The sequence below is a fragment of the Psittacula echo genome (assembly GCF_963264785.1).
Source record: "Psittacula echo genome assembly, chromosome: 2".
NCBI lineage: Eukaryota > Metazoa > Chordata > Aves > Psittaciformes > Psittacidae > Psittacula > Psittacula echo.
The window spans coordinates 3,016,329-3,029,518 of NC_137737.1; positions in this window are offsets into that span (position 1 = coordinate 3,016,329).

A 13,190-nucleotide genomic window follows, 5' to 3' on the forward strand; every position below is an offset into this window, starting at 1 on the left:
TCCCAGCACAATGCTAAACTGTGATAATGACAGAATTTAAAATCATTTTCATACCACATGCTGCATTGCAGTTCATTTCCATATGCTCTGCCTCCAACAAAGGTGTCACGCTGATAAAGTCTCTTAGGCAAAAGGGTGACCAAAGTCCCACTGCCTGGAAGGGGGCTCAGGGGAAAGACACGCACTGTTCATGCTGCATGTGATAAGGTCAACACTTTACAAAGTGGGAAGTAAGAAGGCCCTGGAGGTTTTGGCTATATTTGTCTCTGCAGCACAGTTAGCAGCTGAGATTTGGGATGCTTTGTTGGTGGTTCACCTGTGCTATAAACAATTAATACCGGATATTCAGTGCATACCTACTGCACTCACCCTAAAGCTAGACAATAGCACCCACAAGAAACATTCATGGCACACACTTTACAACACCCTATAGCAAAGCACAGGGCAGGGATCCTGTAATATCTGGACCATCTATTCACTGCAATGCCATATGGAGGAAAAACAGCAGCACAGCCACATCAGCTAACAGGTCACTGTTAACTCGAGTGCAGCATTGTCCTGACAGTTATGTTGACTAATTCCAGCTCTGGCTTCTTGAGCAGAAATGAAAAGACCCTTAGGGGAAGGTCATTTGCCAGACATCCCATCTGGGCTGGGAAATGAAACTATTGACAAGTGGTGGCACTGAGAAGCAGCCTCCACATCAAATTTAGATCTGAGAATGATACAGCTGAAGAAATACTCTGCAAAAACCTCCAAACAGTAAGAAATGGCAATCAGCTTGTTAGCAGCAGCAAACAGGCAAGTTTGGGTCATTCAGTCCAGTTTTGTCTCCCACTTGGATCACCTACAAATTGGAAGCAACCATGTAAGGTGGTAAACGAATAAATACTTCTCCCACACAGAACTGGTGATCAGCCTGAGAGGTCTCCCTAGGGGAGGCCATGGGACAAGAGCAGGAGAGGAGGGTGACAAGAGAAATAGGAACCAGAAATATGGTGTGGTAAGTGGAAGTAGCAAAGAAGGGACGCATCTCCCAGGAGGCAAGAGTGTAGAGAACTGGGAGAAGGAACTTGGTGAAAGCAATGGGAAATACAAGGGTGATCAGGAGACAAACTTCCAGACTTGTAGGAGTCTATCAAGAAAGGTACTAACAGGGAAAACCATCCACTGAAGAGGTGAAAATGGGTCCCCTGCCTACCGCTGAGCACAGGAATAAAAGGGACTCAGACAACCTGGCAAGCACAGCAGACAGCAGGGATATGATCCAAAGAAAATGAGCAGAAAGGCAAGTGGCATGTTTCTCCTGGGCTTGGATCACAAACAAAAAGCCCTGAGGCTCCTCACCCTCAGCAGATCTCTGCTCCACTGCGACTACCTCACCCCCATTTTGGGTACTTGTTTGCACAGGGAGCAATGATCTGACCCTGTGCCCCCTCTGTTCTGGTACCAGGTTTTGGGGTGGTCAACCTGAAGAGCCCATCTCTGCTAATGTTTTATAAAGCTGTCAGCATGACATTACAGGATGCGAAGAAAATGAGGGAAGATAACAGATCTGCTGTTGTAAGAAGCTCAAAAATATATGTTGCCTTAGAATGATACTGCTAAAATCACTGAGGTTAAAAAGTCAGTCCTCATAAGTTAGGAAATCCTTAATTTGGGAAATTTCCAATTCTTGAAGTTATTGCAATATACTAACCTTAATGTACCCCTACGGTAGTGTTATTTGTGTATGGCGTTCCTGTGAAATCATATCCCATGCTACCTTACACCTGCTAGAGCTGACAGAAAAGTGAAAAAAGCCAAGAACAAACCTCGGAAGGATAATGCTGATGCCTATTTTGGCTCTATCCCAGAAGGAGAAAGTTTTGAACATAGCTATTGGAAACTGGAAAACTTCTCACTTGGTTCTGCAGCCTGGGAACATTGGCTTCCAGGACAAACCTAGAAAGTTACCAGAACTTTTTCGCCTTGGCACAGATTTATGTTATCTCACTAATTCTTAGAGATTCCTCCATTTCATCTCAAATCGTTCATCTCTAAACACAGCAAAACCTGTCACAAAGGCTTGAAGATTTATTTCCTTTGGGTTTTTGTTTGCTTACCATGGTCTGCCAAGGAATCAATACCTATTCTCATATGCACACAAAGACAAGTTATCTTAAGCATGCATATGAATAAAAGGCAAGCAACAGATTCTATGCAACTGGGACGGTACATAATCTAAGCTTGTAAACTGCTTGAAAGACCTTTATAGAATTAATTTAAAATGTAGGAAAAGATCTGTCTCAATTAGGACCATACTTGCTTCTGTAACGCTTTTGTGCAAATAACAATGACAAAGTGAGTTTTAAACTGTGTGCAACCAATATATCCAAAAGGTGACAAAACGTGCCGTGCTTCAGGAAAGGTCTGGCTGCTCAGGACTGACACACGAGTTGACAAGTGTTTCAAAACCTCTATTCTTTCTGTTATCCAGGAGGACAGATTAGAATTCCCAGTAGCATTCCTAAGGCATCCCACTGATTGCAAAGTTGCTGCTAATAGAGTCAAGAAGTCGAAACAATTTGTGATTTGTTGCTACCCGTAACTAGAGGTCAAATATCAATAACTCCCTTTCAAATGCTTAAAATCAGCAATACAGCAAAAGACTTCACCAAAAAAAAAAAAACCAGTGAAGAAGTTGCAATCTACCTCTCAAAACCAGCACTTCCAGGAGTGTAAAGGTTACATTTACTGAGCGTATTTTCCATGCTATTATTCACTAAGACCTACCCTACTTAGTAGAAATGATCCATTTGTACCTTCTTTATAAATTTTGCATTGAAGTCCAAGTTCATGCACATTATGATAACTAATATCTTCCTTCTACTCCTGAAAAAGAGACCCCATAATTATATCATTAGCACACTGAACATAGTTCCATTTTTCTCCATGAGCCACACTGCATACATAAGAGCAAAGTCATACATAAGAGCAAAGTCTGGCTTTACTTTGAGAATCTCAGAGTGTCTCTAGACAAAAATTACTTCTTCCTATGCAAGTGTGAGATAGGTAAAGATTCTACCCAGATGGCGGGAGCTTCATTAGTATTAGGTTAAATGATTTTCTGCCAACAGAGTAGACAAAAAAAGACAGGAACGAACGGTGAGAATTGCAGTCAATAGACTGCATTGGCTTAACAGGATTTAGATGTTTTATACAGACAAATCACACCCACGCAGTCATGGTCTGAGTTATCAGTCAACAACGGCATGAATATTCCCAAGCTTGCAGAAGCTGGAGGCTCCTTCTTGTCTTGTAAGATCAAATCTGAAGCTCATGAAATGGTCACAAATTAACATTTTTTCAGTAAGGAATCAGGATAAACCCAACTGTTTCATTTTGAGCTTAACACACAGTGATGACCCATGCAAACTGAAGTAAGGAACTTACTTAGCATGAACTGGAGAATCAAGAAGTGTTCTATAATTATCCTCCTTTCTGTTCTCTGTCCTAACAAGCTGTGATCTGGGGACTCAGCATCTGCATGCATCAGTGGCTTTGACTGGGAATTACTCTAGGGACCTACAGGTCAGTAAAAAGCCTTTGTTCTCTTCTAGGAATGTTCTATTGAGCCATTCAGCACATCTTTAACAAAAAGTAAACAAATCCTTTAAATCAACTCACTTCACTTCTAGACCATGAAGAGCCATTGACCAGGATAAAAGATCTCAGACTGGTATTTCACATTGTGCCCAGGTGCAGCCAGCCTCCAAAGCCACACACACCTGAACCAGATGCCATGTAGGCAACACACAGTAGTACACCACAATTATTGATCGAGGAGGGGTTAGAGGGTTAGAGACAGCAATGAACAACTGGCAGAATGCAAGAGGAATGCAGCAGCCACTTCCTTCTAAATTCCCATTACTTTCAACATCTTACTAAGAAGCAACAGATTCTCTTGCCAGAGTTTTGATCCATCCTGTTTCCAAATGAGTGGGAAGGATATGCTAAGTTCATTGCAGCACAGCACAGAAAGCTAATCCATGGGAAAAAGCCTCAGCAACCGTCTGCAACCAACAGCTTGAACACGGCTAAATGTATTTGCCTCATCAAGGGTGACTCCCAAAGCCTAGGTGAAAATTTATGTTTGGCAAATACTTCATTTAGCATTGAAAACATTAAGCCATGTCCTTTTTAACATTCCCCCCACCTCTGGTCTCCCCCTGCCAGTAACTCTTTTTACACACATCAAAGCCAACAATACATTTCCACACATGATTTTCCAAGAGTCCAGACTCTGGATGAAGGTCAAAGCTTTCACCTTTGCAAGTTTCAAAAAGAACACGTCATCTGCACGGTTCTTTTAAACCAAAACAACTTACACTCAGTGAAGTCATAACATCCTTCTGTCAATACTGTGTGTGCCTTTCAGGTACAAACACAACAATCCAACCAGAAGCTTACGGCTTGAACCTTGCTGCTGCCTGTGCCAAGTAAAGTCCTTTAGCCTACGTCGTGCTGAAACTCAGTCTCCATCCCTTGAAAGCCTCAAAACTATCACCAGTAATTGGAAATTTAGCCTGAAAGGCCTGGTTTAGTTTAATTAAAATTAATTTAGTCATCTGAAACGTAGCTGCAATGCTCGTCATTAAGAAAAAGGCAGACAGCTCTAAAGGGTCTGTAAGATCACTTGATATGAAGCGTTCTATTTCATTTCAACAGGCTATAATCTTGATGATATTTAGAGAAGTTGCTTTCAAACCACAGTTTGAAACTTTGCTGTTTGACACCCATGGCCATTCCTTCTAACTTTCAGTATTTGGGAAATACAAACAAAAACCAGTGCAAGCCAATGCAAGTGACAAGCCTACCATATTTTTAAAGCATTATGCATAGCTTTCTATGCTAAGGCCACCCACTCACCAGCTGCAACAGAACAAGCCATGTGCTAGCAGAGTACAAATAGCTATACAGTCAGATACAAGTACATAATCAAATGATACGTAAAATACATCAATATCTTAACCCAAAAGGTTTTACAAGTTTTAAAATCAAGTTAGGACGGGGAATTACTTAACCCATCTTCTTACTGGGACGGTAGAGTCACACTGAGCCGTGCTCTTGCCCACACATTGCCTTTTAAACAGAAAGCTGTTTATCAGCAGTGGAAGCTTCACAGTGTTAGTTAATGGTGTTTGGCACATCAGTGGTATGACTGGCAACTGAGGCAGGAATACTGATTCTGGCACAACTGCGTATAGAAAGAGTAAGAAATGTAGCCCACAGAGCATTTTTATGGAAGCTGGACCAACCTTTTATTAATGAAGTACACAGGGGCTCATTAGGCATCTGCAAACTATGAGGATTTTATATGTAGCCCAAACAACAGTTAAGTGTAAATGATTACATTTTCCTTTTTATCAAGGAGCTGCAATTAATTCTACCAGCCATTGAAAACTCCAGCTGCCAACCTGTTCTTTGACCTCTGGTTTTTTGCCCACAGCCATAAATATGCATTGCCTCTGTTCTCTGGCAAATTTCCATTTGGTGTTAAGTGCTATTCATTACATGAACCTAAGATTCAGCATCAAAAACAAGAACTGAGGTTTTCAGGTTTTGACCATGGTTTACGATAGGTAACAAAACCCACCTATTTCCTTACGGCAACTGCGTGTAAATGTCATTGCTAAATTCAAGCTTATGTGTTAATCAGCTGAATAAGGTAATAATTAGCAAAACAAGAATAATAATAATATGGTGAGTGGAGCACAGACCATTTAATAGTGGGACATAACAGAAAAATCATTCTGTATGGGAATTCTTCCCAGTTTAGGAAGCATGTCCCATTAAGAAGTAGTACACGATTTAAGTTCTAATAATCTTCTATCCTGTGATTTCAGCCTTGTCATATCAAGCACACTATCTGACATGGGGGAGGAACCAGAAGAGTTAATTGAACAGCCAGGTGATAAGGTCTAATAAATCCCCAGATTTTCACCTGGTAAGTTTACGTGAATAGGTAAGGGAAGCAAGCAGAAGTCAGGCAGGGTGACTCATCAGTTCTAGCAATGCAAGAAAATGAGATTTTAAGTGGAAAAAGATGTTTCCTAGGAAACTGCATGATCTGCTTGTGCAACATCAAACAAGAGCAATTTCCTAACAACAGCCATTGCTAAATTGATCTACTGCACCTCAGACAGCTTTATCAGTGAGAGAAATTGAGTCCCTTTTATATTTTCTTAGTTACCATCGTCAATTTGTCTATTATTTGGCTCCTTCAACTGTAACCTTTCTGACCTCCCACAAGTACGATATTTGCCATTACCTAATTGGAAAGCATGTTTCCCTTCCCCTCATCTATTTTTTACCTCTCTCTCATTTTCTGCAGCAAGCTCCAGATTCCACTACTGCTGCTGCCACTGAGACAGCAAGATGAGAGCATGTACCATGGCATGCAACATGTCCAAGAGTGTCCTGTTAAAACCCTCCCCTTTGCAGCAGTAAAAAGTGAGCTGCAACACAAAGCAACCTCCTGGGCTCCCTGCTCCGAGATGCTCAGTCTACAGTACATGCAGTCCACTTATGGGGGATCAAAACACTATGTTAAAATCAACACCTTTACAGTATGCTGTCTACATTTTCATTGCAATAGATTAAATCCTTTAAATTTCTGCTATTATATATTACACTTCACATTATGCATGAAAGTTATTGAGCATTTTAGATGCTAGGGAGGAGAACACTTGTTTTCCTTCATCATTTCCAATGCAGATTGTTCAATATGTAGAAGTCCTAACTGATGTAATACAGAGACTGCCTTCAGAACATGACCATGCATTTCTAAGCATAAACCTGCGTTTGTGCTGACTATGTGCAGTCAGCCAAGGAATTCTAGTGGCAGGCAGCTCCCCAGTGCTTGCACTTGTCCTGTGATGCCAAGCAACAAATGCACATCTGTTTAGCAAAGATGGTCTCAAAGTGTTTGTCTTCTGTACATTTAGTCTGCGTGTGCACACTGGACCCCATGTGTCATAAAGTGAGTGGATTTACTTGAGGTGCACACATAAAGATGCATCCTATCATAATGCCAAGGCATTCAAATTGCTCCTAGACAAAATTTCCTGGCAGAAAAGACAGTAATATCTGAGGAAACCCAAATGCCTGGTAGCTCTAATCCTGGCCACTCTTGAGCTACCAAAATGGGTGAAGATGACTGCCAAAATTAAGAGCCAAAATTACAGTAGGCTGCCAAAAGCATTACTGAAGCATTTTCAAGCACACTGATTGCACACGGAGTTGTAAACAGGAAAAAATACCTAAGACCAAGTCCATCCATGCTTGCAAACTTGTCTGCTTTGTTTCCAGTCTCTTGGAAAGCGACTAGGAGCAAAGACAGCATGTGTCTCTTTCACAGGAGTGTTGCTCTCACCAAAAGGAACTGAAGAGAGTATTCTTCTAATGTGGTATAAGACCACGCAGCTGAGGCTTAATTATCGCTACTACCCATTTGGAGATTCAGAGGCAGACAGAAATGACGACATCCCAAATTTAAAGTCTGTTCAAGCACTTCGATTTACTGTCTAAAATACAGCCATATGTTCAAGAAAACTTGGGTTACACTTTGTTGGAATTCAGCAGCCAGTGGAATTCATCCGGCAACATGAATTCCTCCTTAAACTTTCCCAAAATGCCCACTATTGACTGTGCATCAGCCAGACACACATGGAACAGAATCCCACGTGAAAGCCAGAGAAAGAGAGAAGAGACTGCATTTTGGATCTGTGGCTCCAGAGCACAGTAAAAGGACGGCATGAGGAGAGTTTATTTCCCTGCAGCTGGCCCTTTGGATTTGCAGCAATCGTTCATTATCACCAAAGCAAAGCCGGACAATCTCTCTTGTTTCCAGCCTTCCAAACAGAGCAGAATTCCCCAGATTTTGGTGAAGCCGATGACAAACTCTTTAATATCATGAACAGCCCCTGCCAACCATCCCCGCTCCCAGAAAGCTCACATAAAATCCCCTCAACAAAACTCTCATTACTGCAGTGTTTTCCCCAACCTGCACCTTTGCAAAGGAAAAAACCCAAACCCTTCTTTTCTTCCCTCATGCAGTTAACAGCTTCATTCTTCGCTTAAGACATATTTAGGATTAACGCTTCATTTTAAAGGAGCAAGATTAAGTATTTTTAGCCCCTGTGAAACAAGATGATGGATGCTGCAATTGTCAAATCCCTCTTCAATTGCATGTAGCACATTCTGTACCTCATAAATATTTAAGATGACTAAATAATTATCCCAGGCTCCTCAACTTGCCTTTCTTTATTAGTTCCATGGGGAGCCAGGAAAGCATTTGTTCTTCTTCAGCCATACAGACAATTATTATACTGCAAAATATCTCCTTTCTCTTGGTGGTTCTGCTACATGATTCCCTCCTATGTGGTGTGATGGAATTAGCCTTGTGCAGAGGCCAGCAGAGCCCCCATTTCCTCACCAGTTCAATCTAACCAGTTTGGCAACTTCTCCAAAACACGTCCATCAAATCAAATCCCATCTCACCTCATTCCACCCTCAGCCCCCTGTAGCAGAGGGGAAAAATAGAGGCTAAGCAAGCAAACAAGAACCAACCGGGCCTTTATCTGAGCCCCCTGCATTATACAAGATTTGGAGTGTCAAGCAAAGAAGTGTCTCTGCTTCGAGCAGCTCAGTGGGGAGATGAGACAGGGGCTGAATGGATGCAGGTGTATCTAAACCTGTAACTGTAATGACCTGGAGGGGAAAAAGAAGGTGGGCCAGCAGCCCTCTTGCTATGGAATGGCATCGAACACAGTTTTTAGAGTTGCTTTACAGCTTATTCTCCTCCCTCTGTCTCTTTTTAATGCAGCCATATGGCAACAAGCAGGTACTCGCAACCTAATGGCAGGCAAAGAGTCGGCACAGTCCCACAGGCAGCAGAGCGTGCCCGGGCACGCAGGAAAGCCAAGGAAAGGAGCCACGTCCCAGATGGCTGGGACACAGAGCTGTGTCTCAAAGCTTAAGCCTCTTGCCTGTGCAGCTGTCAACTCTGTCACCATGGTTCCGTACCTGCAGCCACCTTCTTCCACTCGGGTACACTGCAGAGCAGCAGAGCGGGAGCACAATACGCACCTCCAGTGAACACCGGTGTCGTGTTATCCTGAGATTAACTTGCTTTGGAATGCTATTGTGAAAGAGGGTGCATGGCATCAAGTCAAAATAACCGGTGTAGATACTGCAATGTATCTGTGCTGAGCTGAAATCTCCATCTGCCTACAGAAAGCGTGATGGCAGTGATCTGTCGGTGCTACGTTAGAGCTCGGCTTAGACACAGCGCGAGATGAGATGTGGTAAAGTGCTGCAAACTTCTCCAACGTTTGCATTTGCATTTTTTCAGATTCCCTTTATTTTTAAGCTCAAAATAATGAAAACAATAACAAAGCTGGGGCAGATCCACATGGGGGACCGCTGAGAAGTTACTAGTTTAAAGGCGTGAAATTAGCGTGCAGAAGCTGAAGCACGTTATGTGCCTGTGGGAATGCTCTCATTCAGAAGTAAATTGGCTTAAAGTTCACTATGGCTTAATACTCCCTAGAAGATCATTATTTCCAGTGCCTGGGAAAACCAACATGTAAATCAGCATATTTTAGGGTGCAGTTTGACAAGATTGCAAAGCCTGTTTAATTTTATTGCTACCACAAGCAGGTATGGATCCAGGCAGCTCCCTATCTTTCTCTCCGGTCACACTTTGCTTTGCTTCCCCTCCTTCAGTTCTCGCTCTGCCACATCTCTGACCCCTCAGTAGGCCTGTTCAATTAGCTAATCCAGCAGAAAACTAACAAGCAAAGAAATGTGATTAGATGCAATAACCTGAAAGTGATTTTGTAGTCAACGTGGGGAGCTTGATACCAGGTCCTTATTATAAACTTTTGCTAGGGTAGGTTTATAGCTACAAGCCTGCAGGGAAAAAACTGAAGCACAAAACCAGCCCCCACATCCCTGCCAGCAAAGCAATACCTTCAGGATATTAGGATTTAGTTCAGGCTGCATCAGTCAGAGATGGCATATAGTTGAACTGTATGTCTGCTTCCCTTTGCCTGGGTGGTAGCTCTGCAAGAAAGACTCTGCCAATGTGGTTGCAATGGTGGGAGCAAGTAGAGCCCAGCCTTTGCCACCCTGTCCCACTGCGAATTCCTCAGGGGAAAAAGAGAACTGAATAGAGTCCTTCACAGACAGTCCAAGCTGGCATGGCAAGTTTAGCATAAAAGACACAATGCATTCCATTCAAACAGGTCTGGAACAGAGGGAAAACAAGTTCAATGAGTGTCTAAAATTAACCTAATAAAACCTACTTCCTTTACAGCTGTTGCTATAAGGTGGGAGGAAAGCATCAACAGTAACAAGGAAATAATCTGACAATGAATCAGGATTTACAGTGACAGCATCCAGCTATATTTTGATGAAAAGGAATGTAATTACTGCTGCAGCTGCCAGAAATGGGGCAAATATTTCATATTCTCCTCATCAATATTGCTGTCCCTGTTCTCAGATTAAACAAGCCAGGCCAGATCAATAGGCTAAGCCTGACACTGCATATGTAGGGCATAGAGCAAAGATTTGCAGGGAGGGAAAATCTTTGACACTGCTTCTTCGGAAATGTCAGACTTCTGCATCCTACACCTTTGGTTCTGATCAGTCTCGCAAAATGAGCAAAGATAAATGTGAGACTGTGCATTTGAATCATGCAATTCAGCTGCACAAAAGAACAGTTTCCTATATGAAGATATTGCCTCTCCTTAAAGTTCGTGAGACCATAAACCATTGGAAGCTGAGACATCACCTGAGAAAAAGAGGAGGAGGAACAGCCCTCACTGTACATTTGCTTTGTTGTTGTGTTTTACTGAGGCAATGCTGCTGACCACTCTTGGGAGCAAGATGACAGGCAAGAGGGGACAGTGCCTGGCCTGGCAAAGCTGTTCCTATGGTCCTCATGTTGTAACAGCCTCTAGCACTGAGCTAGGAAATAGGGGTGGTGGAAGTCTCCTTAGAACATGGGATAGGAGAAGCACTTGAATGAGTCAAACCTCTGTTTCCCATAGACACACAGCAAACACATAACCCCATGAGAAACATTTAGAGTGGTTTCATGCCTTCAGGGTGCCAGTGATGCTTTTTCAGAACCAACCAACCAACCATTGAGGATGGAGATCTTGATCAAATGACTCTGCCTACAAAGCGCACCTTCATACAGAACACTGAGAACACTGTCTGGATCAATCACACCAGCTGTCTGAAACTTGAAGGTTTGCTGCTGTCAGCGTGAAGTTGTTGATGCGGAAGAGCACTGAATACTGGTAATAAAGAACCAAAATTAAAACACAGACTATTTGTCAGCAATTGTGTGCCAAGCCAAGAAGCTGCGGCTGCCCCATCCCTGGCAGTGTTCAAGGCCAGGTTGGACACAGGGGCTTGGTGCAACCTGCTTCAGTGGAAGGTGTCCCTGCCCATGGCAGGAGGTTGGAGCTGAATGAGCTTTATGGTCCCTTCAACACAAACCATTCCATGATTCTATGAAGCTGGAAGAGGGTTTCAGCTCAGACTCTGAAGAAGCCCAAATCTGTTGATTATTTTCAGCAAGAAGCTAGGTCACAGAATAGAGCACGCACAAAGCATGCAGATGACACCAAGCAGAACGGTTCGCTGTTACTTTGAAAGAAAGAATAAATAATCCAATGCCACCAAGGGGGAAAAAAAAGATCTGTAAAGACAAATGCAAAGCACTGCATTTATTAATGCTAAATCAAGCACAAAACTGAGAAACCAGGGTAAGCAACTGCTCTGAAGAAAAGGGTTGGAAGCGTTAGAGGATCACAGGCCATTGACTCATTTCTAGGATGACACATAAAGGGAGATATCACTTTGTGATGTATTAACAGAAACACCCTACCCAAGATAAGGCTGGTAATTATTTATTCTGTTCAATACTGTTGAGATTTCAGTTGCAATGCTGCCTTCAGATTTGAGGAGGATGAAGCCAAACGAGAGAGCAGAGGGGAGCTACATGAAACATAAGATCTGTGAGGGAATAAAATTAAAGAGGATCATGGGAGAAGAGATACAATGACAGAATACAAAGGGTTGCTTTGAAGAGAAAGATAACCAGTCATTCCCATGTCTAATGGGGAGATGGGACAATAAAAGATTAGCTCACTTTTGAGCAGATAAGGTTTAGGTTAGCTAGTTGGGAAAGCTTTTTAAGTGCAAGGATTACAAAGGATTAAAAAAGATACTCAGGGCTCTATGAACTTTTGCCCACAGGGATTTTGGGAATTGGTTTAACATACCTTTGCCAGGACGGTGTCAATTCTAAACACACTCAGTACTTCCAGAACTTAAGCACTGGGCTGTATAATCTCACGAAATCTCTAAATACCATCTTTTCCCTGCTGAGGATGATGAAAAAGTCTTTATTTAGATATTTCAGATTTTTTAAGTAGAAAATGAACTAATAAAGCAAGTTTCAAATATACATAGGAAAAATGTCACTCATTCACAAGAGCTATTTCAAGCAGGACGCTGAGAAATAAACATAAATGTGAAGCACATTATTTATGACAATCTAATTTGGTCTCCTGTGCATGGTATGATGGCTGAGTCATCCGAGTGGGCTTCGGGAGTAATTTTAGGTAAACTCACAGCAATTTATTCTGGAAAATAATGTTCATCAATATAATATTTACAGCAAGGTAAAAAGAGAGATGATATAATGCTCTTATTTCTGATACTGGATATCTCTATAAGCAGAATTACACTTTAAACACCAAGCATACAAAGACATTTGGTATTAACACTGTGCAAGAAAGGTCAAAGCTTGCCATTGAAGAATCAGGTTCCTTTAGTCAGTGGTTGAGGTAAATCTGCTCAACCAAATACCAAATTCCCTTGCCAAAATCCAAACTTAGCCAGACAATGGGAAGTAAAGGGTTGCATTCAAAATAAGTCATAAAATATCATTCTTAGCTTGCCTTCCCTCCCTTTCAGGAGGGTCTGTGTGCACATAGGGTTGGTTTGTTGATACCAGAAGGTTAGAAAGAATCAGGGAATCCACAGTGAACATGACCCCAGTTGCACATCTCACTTTGCTAGGAGTCCTAGAACAGAGTCATAATGCAAACTGAAAACTATTTCAA